This window comes from Mauremys mutica, chromosome 5 (genome assembly GCF_020497125.1).
Source record: "Mauremys mutica isolate MM-2020 ecotype Southern chromosome 5, ASM2049712v1, whole genome shotgun sequence".
NCBI lineage: Eukaryota > Metazoa > Chordata > Testudines > Geoemydidae > Mauremys > Mauremys mutica.
This window is the reverse complement of record NC_059076.1, coordinates 78788560-78800214: the sequence shown is the minus strand read 5'-3', so window position 1 is coordinate 78800214 and position 11655 is coordinate 78788560. Positions and strand designations below refer to the sequence as shown.

Sequence of the window (11655 nt, the reverse complement as noted above, 5' to 3'; positions counted from 1 at the left end):
TTTAGTGGCAGCCTTTTAACATAAAGACTGGGCAAGCAAAACGGTTATTTGAAAAACCTTTCCTTTTCCCAGTCCCTTTTATTTCTCCAATTTTTAGCTTACCCAATATTTTATTAGTATCCTCAGAAGCAAGTCAAATAGAGAAATAATGCAAAAGTAGCATTCACAAACTTTAGTCTAAATTTCAAATGTCTTAGGACACGCAGGTGAATGAAAAACAGACACTGGGATGGATTTTAAGTTAACAACATTGTGCCTTAACAATGGTTAAGTTATATTGCCATCCCATTTCACATACCAGGCATTTAATTTGGTCCAGTGCAGGGTTACAGGTCTCCCAATAACTTAGGGTAGACTCCTTACCCTACCAGTGGAACTCAGCTCACTCTGTATCCAACTTCCTTTTCCAACTGCCATTTTCAACTATAGATTGGAAAGATTCTCTTCTCAGGATTTATCTATTCTATATGAACACTTAGATTGTGGCAAGCTGGGATGTATATATACCGTGCACTAGCCTGGGGCTCACTAAGGGGAAATCTGCACTTGCACCAGCATATGGAGTACAGACACTGCACGCTGTAGACATTGTAGACAGTGAGGCACTGCTTAAGCAAGTAGAGACGCCCCAGAATTCTGGAGTATATGCCCTATGTGGTCTCTCTACAGGCTGAAGCAGCACCTCCTTTGTCTACACTGCTATTTTTAGCCTCTCACTACCTGAGCCTTTCCCCACTGCAGAGAGAGACTCCAACAGTCAGGAAAGGTTCTGGCAGGGGGACGACAGCTCCCCACTGCCAGATGTTTTCCCTGATGCCTCCCTCTGATGGACCAAATATAGCTACACACTACGGCCCAGACACAGCCTGCCACTACAGCATGTAGCTACACATACCCTACATTCCACCACGAGTGCAGGAAAGGCCTAGTGTCCATGTGGACCTTGTTGCCATGCACTCAATTCCCTAGTGAGCTTTAATCTACTCATGTTGCAGAGCAGACTTGATTAAAGCCTGCTAGGGAATTTTTAGTCCACAGCAGAAGGGTCCACATAGACACAGAGTGTGCAGCAGGCTACTGAAAAGTAGATTTGCATCCCAGATTGCTACAAAGTATACCCAAGTCCTCACAGGCTTTCTGATTAAACTCTTCCCTATGCAAGATGGCCGGTGGGCTTTAACGTGTTTAAAAGGCACATACCCTCTTTTCCATGAAATGGTCTATGCTTCCTTCAATTTATTGAGACTCTCTTAGGTTGCACACATAACTGGGTGTGCTCAGGTGTAGACGTAACTGGGCATCACAAATCCTGAAAAAATCTATTTTATTTGTAGTAAACAATTTTTTTTATTATTGCACCTAAACATTTGTTTGAAAGGCAATATTTGGGAGGGAGGGGGAGGGAGTAGCATTATTGGTTTGAGATTTTCAGAACATGTTCAGGTAAATTAAACCAAAAAGGGAAGCAGCAGAAAAATTATTGCCCAAAACTGTTACTCATTTTCTTGCACATAGCTGCGAAATTCCTAATGACAAAGTTATAGTCTAGAACTATTCTGAAATGCACTGGATTTTTTCCCCAACCTGACTTCATTCTCATAGTCTCCTTGAAAAGACTAAATGATACAGAGACCAAAAAAATAATTTTCATTCAGAAAGGATCAGCTCATATATTTCTACAGAAAAGGGAACTGTTGTACACACAAAAAGCATCTATGCTAAAAGATTTTAAAGGTTGCAAAGTCAAGCACAAACAATCTGGAAATGCCAGAATTAAGGTTCCTGTACTACCTTAATTCAGCCCCCTTGTGTATATATATCATGATACAGTCTTCAGTTAAATGATCACATATTTGTTTTTCCAAGAGAGCTGTAGCTCACGAAAGCTCATGCTAAAATAAATTTGTTAGTCTTTAAGGTGCCACAAGTACTCCTGTTCTTTTTACGGATACAGACTAACACGGCTGCTACTCTGAAACCTTAACAAGCAGCTATTCAATATTTTGTTTTCTACTTGTTCTTCACCGTGTGGCCTCATGCCTTATTTGCTGCTTATTATTCAAATTTTGCTCTGATGACAGAATTATTAATTTTATCGTGGGATTTTCTATCGTGCTCATCACTCTAATATCTGAGTACTTCACAAATAATACTGCCATCAGGCTAGCAGATAAATGTGGTTTAAAGAGCTTTAAGATCTGTGTGACTGTGTCTGGTTGCTTTGTTAACGTCTTGAATATTGGGGGATGTGGAGTTTCAGTTCAGTTTTAGGAAACTCTCATTGGTCTTTAAGTGTCAACAGGCATCTCAAACTGTGGCAATGTATACATTTCTGCAGGCTGCAGAGCAAATATAAACTTCCTGATGAAGCTTAACCCTTTATAGCACAGGAACTGTATTTTTTAAAAGGTGAGGAGCAACTTTATGTGGCACTGAGGATGGTTAGGGCAATCCGTTTTCATCAATTATGTCAATGATGTAATGTTAGTTTCCCAAGTGCCCTGTTTTCTCTAGCTGGCTGAGACTCTGGTGATGCTTAGTATCAGAGGGGTAGCCGTGTTAGTCTGGTTCTGTAGAAGCAGCAAAGAATCCTGTGGCACCTTATAGACTAACAGACGTTTTGCAGCATGAGCTTTCGTGGGTGAATACCCACTTCTTCAGATGCAAACAGGTGGTGCTTGTTGCTCTAAATTCCTATCTTGCCATAATACACCTTGTAGAACATTTCCCTTTGAAATTCTGTGACTATTTGTGGATTAAGGTGCTACTATGCCAGAGTAAGGTATTCAAATCTGGCCTCTTCTGTACTGCTTCATTTTTAATTCAGACAAGAACATAGATCTTATTTTATTAAAGGAGTAACTTTCCAAATCCCCTTTTCTCAACCAAGCCTTTTCACAAATACAGCCACCTGAGTGCTTGACCATAGTACACACTCAGTTAACAGAATCCCTCTTCTATGGGTATGCCCTGGAAATGGAGATACAGAAAAATCTAAACTGTACACAGAAATGGAAGTTGGGTTGAGTCCCCTTTGAAATTATTTTCATTAGTGACTTCTACTGGTCAGGACCTTGGTTTATTTCAGGTTATATTGTCATCTGACAGTCAACACTTCCAAATGTATGGTATGGTCAGCCATGATTGTTTTCAGATTTTTTTTAAAAATAGTTGCATATAGAACATTTCTATCAAAGAAGTGTCATTAGTTATTGTCTACTACTTGAAACATTGTCAAGATTCCACTTTTACAGCTACAATTATAGGGCTTAGTCTTTGTTACACCTGCACTTATTTCAAGCAACAGCTAGTTAATGGGCTGCTACTACACCATTCATGGAATATAAACTTCAAAATTTAAGTCAGGGAAAGGTTTATGTATTTTTAGTACTTTATCTACACGTTAGAGAAAAAAATAACTTTTTAATGTGCATTTACTGAAATGTGCATTACCTAATATTTCATCTCTCTTATTACAGAACCAAAGAAAAGGTGATTTATGCAAAATCAAACACTGATACACTAACTGATCCACAGGAGGCTTGCATTTCATTTAATGCATTTTAGATAAGAAAAATGGAGAATCTGGTCCCTAGTAAATACTATATTAGAGCAAGAAAAACTATTCACAGGAAACAGTTTTTCTTGATTACTATATCCCTCTTTTCTGTTTATTAGTTATCCACAATCAGACTGATTTTTCTGAGCTCAGAGCAGATGGAAGCATTAGTAATTTTTTCTTAATCTAATATTTCTAACAATACCAATAAGTGTGCATAACTCCTCCTGAAACAGAAGATATTACCTCTGCCCCCAGGAGCTTACAAACATTAGACACCAATACAGCATGGAATGGTAGAGGTAACATCAATTAGATTACAGTTGCTCAGCAAAGGTTAGGGTGTTGCATTAATACAGTGGGGATTCTGACTTTGTTTTGTGGGACTGTGTTTTATTTAGAATAAATAAATGTCCAAGGCAGAAAAGTGAATGAGGAGAAGGTGGTGACCTTGCAAATTAGATAAGGAAGGGCATTTCAAGAAAAAAAGTGATCACGGAAAAAAGTGTGTAAAGAGTTTTTGGAGAAGAGGACAAAAAATATACAGGCTGCCAGCATGAGTGAAGCGGAGGAGTCCGTAGGAACAACATTCTAAAGAGCACAAGACCATACAGGTGAGGGGCAGAACTATGGAGAACCTTGTAGGTCAGGACAAGAAATGTGAACCTAATGTAATGGAGAAGGTTAAGTAGAGGGATTTAAAGAGGAGTGTGATATGATCATCTGAATGGACAAGGAATACAGATATTAACAGCAATGCTCACAGTGGAATGAAGTTTGGGTGGAGAAGACAATGTGGTGTGAGGGCAGCCAAAGAGGGAGGAAACTATTAAAGATGGTCAGGGATTGGACAAAATTTTTGCTGTCTGGACAGGAAGAAAAGGTTGACTTTTTAGAGGTGTTCTGAAAGGAGGAGGATCTGGATCTGAATGTGAGGGATGAAGGAAAGAGGAAGAAGCTGATGAAGACACCAAAGGTAAGGCCATGGCTGACAAGAAGCATAGTGTCAACAGTGGTAGAGAATGAGGAACGTATGGAGAGTATTGAAGGAAAGAGCAGCAGTTAATTTTTGACCTTGTTATGTTTAACTTACCAGCAACACATCCAAGAGGAGGTGTAAGAGAATCAGGCTGAAATAAAAATATAGATGGAAGGAAATGGGTCAAATGTGGAGAGGCTGATTTGTTAAGTCATCAACATAGACGATATCTGGCCCTATGTGAGCAGATGAGATTGGCAGGGAAAAGATATACAAAGAAAAAAAGGAGAGGGACAAGAACAGACATGCAGGCAGATATAAGAGGAAGCACAAAAATAAAACAGTGAAGGATAAAGATATAGTCAAAGGGATAGAAGAACAACCGGGAGAGACCAACACTGAGAAACCCAAGAGAAAACAAGATGTTAAAAGGTAGGGTATGATCAACAGTGCCAACAGCGGATGAGAGATTAATTAAGATGAGCTTCTCTCACTGCAAACTGGAAATGAAAAAGTTGTGGTTTAGTTTTTATAAACCCACAATCTAATATAGCTCAGAATTTTCAGTTAATTAAAGACAACTGTTGAACTAACAGGGGGAAACTGGAAGCAAAAACAAGGGCCAAACTCTTGATGCACCTAAAGCACTCCTTGCCTGAGGAGGTTGTGAAGGATAGGACTATAACAGCATTTAAAAGAGAACTGGATAAATTCATGGAGGTTAAGTCCATTAATGGCTATTAGCCAGGATGGGGTAAGGAATGGTGTCCCTAGACTCTATTTGTCAGAGGGTGGAGATGGATGGCAGGAGAAAGATCACTTGATCATTACTTGTTAGGTTCACTCTCTCTGGGGCACCTGGCATTGGCCACTGTCGGTAGTTAGATATTGGGTTAGATGGACCTTTGGTCTGACCCAGTATGGCCGTTCTTATGTTCTTATGAGACTGAAGTAGCTTTTCATATCATTTGAAAGTGATGTAATTTTGCTTTATTTTGATATAAAAAAGATAAACTATGAAAATGGCTTAAAAATAGCTATGAAAAAGCATGGTGTTTTAAAGACAATGGAGTGTAGTGGAAAAAGCACTGCAAGAAAGATGGCTAAGAATGGATGCTAAATCCATTCTTAGCCATCCATCAACTAGATGGTGCAGAAAAGCAAAACACAAAAGAAGGAATTGGAAATGATGTTTCTGTAACTCAGTGGTTTGGACTTAGTGAAGTAGGTCTAAAACTCCATTACTTTCTTAATTTTATAGAAAAGCAATTATTTACTGCAGTATGTTGGCTTGAAAATGTTATGTAATTTAAGTAATAGGAGCATAAATACCATAAATTACACTGATGGCTAGTTTGAGTTCAAATTTTGTAATCTTTACATTGTACAAAGTCTGCTTGCCACATAATTAGTCTGAATATGTTTTCACCACACTTTGATATACATGACATGTGAATGGAAAAAAACCTATACTGGGGGACTCAAAAAAGGTTGATAAATACCAAAAATGGAGGTGAACCAATCTACATTTAAAAATTTAGGCTGTTGATTAAACAATGGGCTAGGTCCTTGGCCCTAATTAAATGCCCTTTGTGATGTTACATTTGTACAGAGGACACTTCAAAATGCCTCAAACAGGCAGCTGGGGATTCCCAGTGCAGGGTGTTTCTAGGACGGCATAAGGCTAGCTTTACATCACCTACTCCAACTCCCTTGGTGTGGAGGGTAGACAGGAGAAACAACATTCCAGGGGCTTCAGAGACAGAGCCAGAGAACATAACCATTCTCACTGGAGTGGTCTCTATGGAACAGGTCCATCCAGCATAATTTAGATTACTGACATGGATAAGTAGGGGCAATCCCTGACATCACTTACTACCTTGATCAATTTCCTACAATTCCTAGCTTCTGCTTTATATTCATTACTGTCAACTTCCCCTTTCTTCCATTTGTTATGTACTTGCTCTGGGTAGCTACAGGAGATGTGAGGAATTGCCTGTACAAGTCTGTTTGCATTTCCTATGTTTTGTATGTTTCCTGGTTCTGTATTGATTCTTCATATTGTCATACAGGCTCTTCATGACTACTGGCTGAAAGGTTGGGGACCAGCACAGGAGTGCGGCACTGTTACATTTGGCCACCATTGGATACAAAAGTGGCTTGGTTTCATAACCCAAAATGACAGCTGGATTCTGACAAGCCCAGTGATTAAGCATGCAAATATAGCCACATCGCCCTGTCAGCTTGCACACCCAGAGCAGGGTCCAAATTTTCAAGCCTCCTATCCAGAAATTCCCTATGGTTCTGGAGCCCCCAAAACAGAGCATTCAAATACCCTGCTGCACACCATAATCACACCTTTGAGAATGCACCTGTAACTCTCTTGCAACTTCTGTTTCCCCATCTGTCAAATGTGGATAAAAATACTTAAAATGACAGTGTCACTGTGGGGCTTCATTTATTAATGCTTATGCTTTGAGATTCTGACATGAAAGACATTATATGCATGAATTATTACTGCATCATTTCAAAAATATTTGGAAACACTAATAGGACCAGGTCCAGAAGAAGATGTTTTAAAAATACCATCAGTCATTAGATCCCTTTGTATATTATTGTTCTGAAGGTACCAGCCAAATCCATGTTACCATATTGGATGTAATATGTATAATAATTACAGCAGCTGCTTTAGTTAAAATGAACTAAGTACTGCTTTCCAGACGCACATAAGCCATTTCTATAAACAACTGTATGTTTTTCTTTCCAAAAGTGGAAACTTTATCCAGTAAATGAGCACAAGGATACCATGATTTCTCTTGAGAATCCTTGCTACTACAGTTTACATTCATGACAGTTTGGGGTCTCAGCATTTACATTATAAGCCTCTTTTTATGAACTTTTGTAAGTTGGCTAACCAATTCACTTTGGACAGAAATGTGACATATGGAAACAGAGTAGGAATACAATTTTAAACAATTTCTAAATGAAACAATTTGATCCTGTTCCATAATAATTATTATTCTTTTATTTATGGAATGGATGCTGAAGAAAATGAGTGACTGATTAGAATGACAAAGCCAGGCATAGTGCAGTGACATGGCAACTTTAATTGTTCCTCTGCATCTATCTGCACCTTTTATGTGACTGGTTTTCTGCTTTGGAGCAGCTCTTCAGCATAAACTGCCAGTCTCATCCCAAAAAGAGCAGTGATTTTATGAAGTGCACATATGACTGGAACTGAGATGAGAACCGTCAAATGAATTTGGATTTAAAGAAATCAAACTGATGAATTACGGTACTTTAGATACTTGGGCCAAACTTGGGCACTTAAAGTTAGATATCTATGGCAACATTTAGTCACCTAAATCAGTGGCCTTCTTTTTAGATGTTCAGCATCCATAGTTCTCATTAAATGGAACTTGGGGTACTCAGAATCTCTGGGGGGAAAACACATTAATTATTAAAGTAGCTAAATACAGATTTTGTACCAAAATTTTCCAACTTTGGTGCCTCATTGTGTCTTAATATTTCTGCAGTGCCCACAATGCAGAAGGCTCTGTAAAAACACTAAAAGAGCATGTAAACTAAAAACCTAAATAAGATCAATAATGAGGGAAAGATAGTCATTATCATGGATTGCACACGCTATGCGGTCTGTGTGATGACTGGCATAACTGTTAGTTTTCTGTTTTGTTCTGAATACAGAATATATGAACTAGCTCAGTATTGTCAATGCCAGATGTTCAAAAACCATACATCAGGCACCCAAAATTACGAAGTTAGCTTTAAAATAATGTGTTTTTTTAATTAAGGTTTTGACTCAATTTGACTCAATCCTGGTCTTTGAGTCTTTAGGATTCACTGGGATCATGTTTTGCAGCTTCTCTCTGAAATGAGGAGGGCTAGAAACTTTTTTCTTTTAAATAAAAGCTGTGATTCTCATTTAATCACATGCCTCCAGGATCCACTAGTGTCAGGGGATGGGATTCTCAAAGAGGTCCCCACAACCCATGCAGGAACAGGCCCTGACCTCAGCCTGAAAGTGAGATGGTCATAATCTCATCATGACAACAGTGTAACCAACACATCTTATATCCGATATTTGCATGCAGTGGGCCTTATTCTCAGTGGCCTTGTAGCTTGGGTAGTCACTTATGCCTGTGCAAAGTAGCTATAAAATTCTATCAGATCAGAATGGTAGCTTTTTACCTTCACTTTGTAGGGTGTAAATGAATACACAAGGGGAAAGACAGGAGAGAATTAGGCTCACTTGTACCTTAGTATTGACATTTTGGTCCTTTAATTTAGGCTAGAAGAAAGAACAGAGTATTGTGTCTGTTTCATATTTTTTAAACGAAATAATTTAGCAAGTAGTTAGTCCATAGCACACTCTAATTAGATATATAAAATGAACAAGATTGAAGGTTACTAGCACACATGCCGTAAATCTTTTCAGTAAACATTTCAGTAGACAGTTTGGCATGTGGCTTTCACATGCCTACATGGCAGTAAGAACTATATCATAAATCTTAATAGCTCCACTAATAGCTCTAATTTTTTCTTAATATTTTGTTTTCCCTTTTTGAACTCATGATAGAAGTTCTCTCAAGTGGGGGTGACTACAATGGGGACTGTTAAATATTTGCCAATTTTGCTTACAGTAATACTAAGTTACCTCCGAATCTATAGTATTCCTTTATGCTTCCCAATGCTTAGAATAGGAAATACCCTGAATATTGCAAATACTGCAGTTAGCTTACTGCAAATCCTTAGTTACAACAACTGATAATCTTTTAAAGGCCCACCACTGTCTACTAAGGACTTAAGCAGAGGAAGGGACACTTGTCTGGCATTATGACTACCAGCAGCAGCTGAACCACTGTTAATAAAGTGAAATGTTATGGAACCTGCTAATAACAATCATATATCATGAATGAAACAAACTTCCATGGTTAACATAATTATATTGCACTTGAGTTGGGATGCATCAGAACCATGGGCATAATGGACCAAGGGAGATTTGATTTATATATTCTATTATGCCAGTGCCAAATACATTAGGTGCGCACAATCCTTCAGAATGGGCCAGAGAAAAGAGTACTGATCATTGTCCTTTTATTCCTGCAGTAGTCAGAAGAGCAAACTGGATTTGCAAGAATGGTTCAGCTTGAATACACACCAGCACATTGGACAGTTTGGGGAAGAACTGTCCTGAAGGGACAATTTCCCCACCACTACCAAGCTCTCCTTGGGGTGGTAAGGCATTACATTGCCTTTAACATAGGCAGTGTCTAAATGGCATAGTAAAATTATGAGCCACCAAGGGATTAAAAATATATAGTGCCTACAACATTTAAAAAAAAAAAAACAGCTATCTAAAATACTTTTTCTCTAAAACACATTGGTGTAGGTGTGAGTGCACATATATTATATATAAAGACATGTCAGTATGGTATAAAAGTTTTATTATACTCTTTTAGAATTACCCATATAGCTTACCCTTAGCTCTGCCTTTGTGTGTGGCGTACAGAGCTATGTGCCTAATGTTCTTTTCTATGTATTGCACCTTTAAGAGAAAAGTTAGCCCCTTTAGCCTGTATGCAGGGTCACATCTGCTGTCACAGAATGTCACACACACTGTGCTCATGCTTAGGCTATGTCTACACTAGAGACCTTACAACAGCACAGCTGTACTGGTGCAGCTGTACAGCTGTAAGGTCTCTAGTGTAGCTGCTCTATGTTGGCGGGAGAAAGCTCTCCCGTCAACATAATTAAACAGCTTCCACTGCTCATTGGAAGTGCTGTTGGTGGGAGAAGCTCTCCTGCGAGCATGGCTCTGTGCACAATACTCCTGAGTGACATAAGTTTTGCTGACATAAGTGGTAGTGTAGACGTGGCCTTAGAGACTTTATTTGTTCTTTGTTTCCTTGTTTCTTTCACCTAAAATAAGTTAGCTAGACTCAAAGTAAAAGTTTGTTTTCTGGCTAGAGAAACACATAGTCCCTAGTGAATGATTCAGCCATCACAAACTCGTGCCAATATAACCTAAATATTAAAATACCCCATAATGCAGTCCACTCAAATCTGTGAGTTATTTATAAATATAAACCAAACATATATATAAATAACTCACAGATCTGAGTGGACTACATTATATATATATTAAAGCAAACAGCTGTGCCCCATATAGTTCTCTCCTTGTGAAAATAAATGCATGTAGCGGGATGAATTAGTGCACAAGTCATGAAGTCTGAAGGACCAGCAGGGATATAGAGGGGACAGGATCTGGTTAACAAAAAGTAGCAGAGGCACCAAGACTATAACTTTCAGGTAGCTGCATGGCAGGAATGGGGGCAGCACCAGTAGCTGCGGTGCTGTTGGCTGCAGGACGTTGCTCAAGGTACAGCATAAAGGTAGCGCTCTCTCAGGCCTCATTATTCTCTGAAAACTTTACCCGTGAACCAGCCATAGTCACTGGGGGGAAGCATATCATTTAGAGTAGCATCACTCTAGCTCCTTCCCTCCAACTCACACCTCCCTAGCTGAGTCACTTTATCCTTCTATAGAGGCTCACCACAGCTAGCAGGTTTGCTTCTTCATCACTTTCACAGTGCAGGATCAGGGTATGTGATAACACTGTTGCCTTTGTTGTCTTTCCCTAACATTTACGCATATAAAAATCACTCATAGAAGTGGTTTGAAAAAGCAACCAAAGTATCCAAACCTTTGCCTATTTTCAGCTATACTGGAAATAGTGATAGGTACTGAAGGTGCCAGTTACATGAATGAGGATTTATATGAAGAAAGTTAAAAATGGATAGATGGTACCTCCGCTTTGAATTGGTCTAAAGGCCTGCTCCTGCAAGATATTGAATGCCTCCTGTAAAATGCTGCTGGGTCCCCTCAGGTTCCATTTACTTTATTAGAGGTTGATAGCATGCAGCACTGTGGTTGATGTAGCTCTGGCATCTTCATGTAACTTCTCACAGTATTTATAAACCATGTATCTACAGGTGTGCCATAGCTGTTTGGGGGAACATGGCTATTGTTACCTTGTATATAATATTAATTCATTAATGCAACCTGACATTTGGTATTTTCTTTTTATTATAGAAGT

General features: G+C 38.9%; 1 long non-coding RNA gene across 1 annotated transcript; it reads left to right on the top strand.

Moving 5' to 3' along the window:
- Window positions 1-3986: 3986 nt before the first annotated feature.
- Window positions 3987-6728, top strand: LOC123372002. Its single transcript, XR_006580043.1, has 3 exons — window positions 3987-4173; window positions 4434-4535; window positions 6611-6728. It is a non-coding gene; the product is annotated as an uncharacterized LOC123372002 (long non-coding RNA).
- Window positions 6729-11655: the final 4927 nt, after the last annotated feature.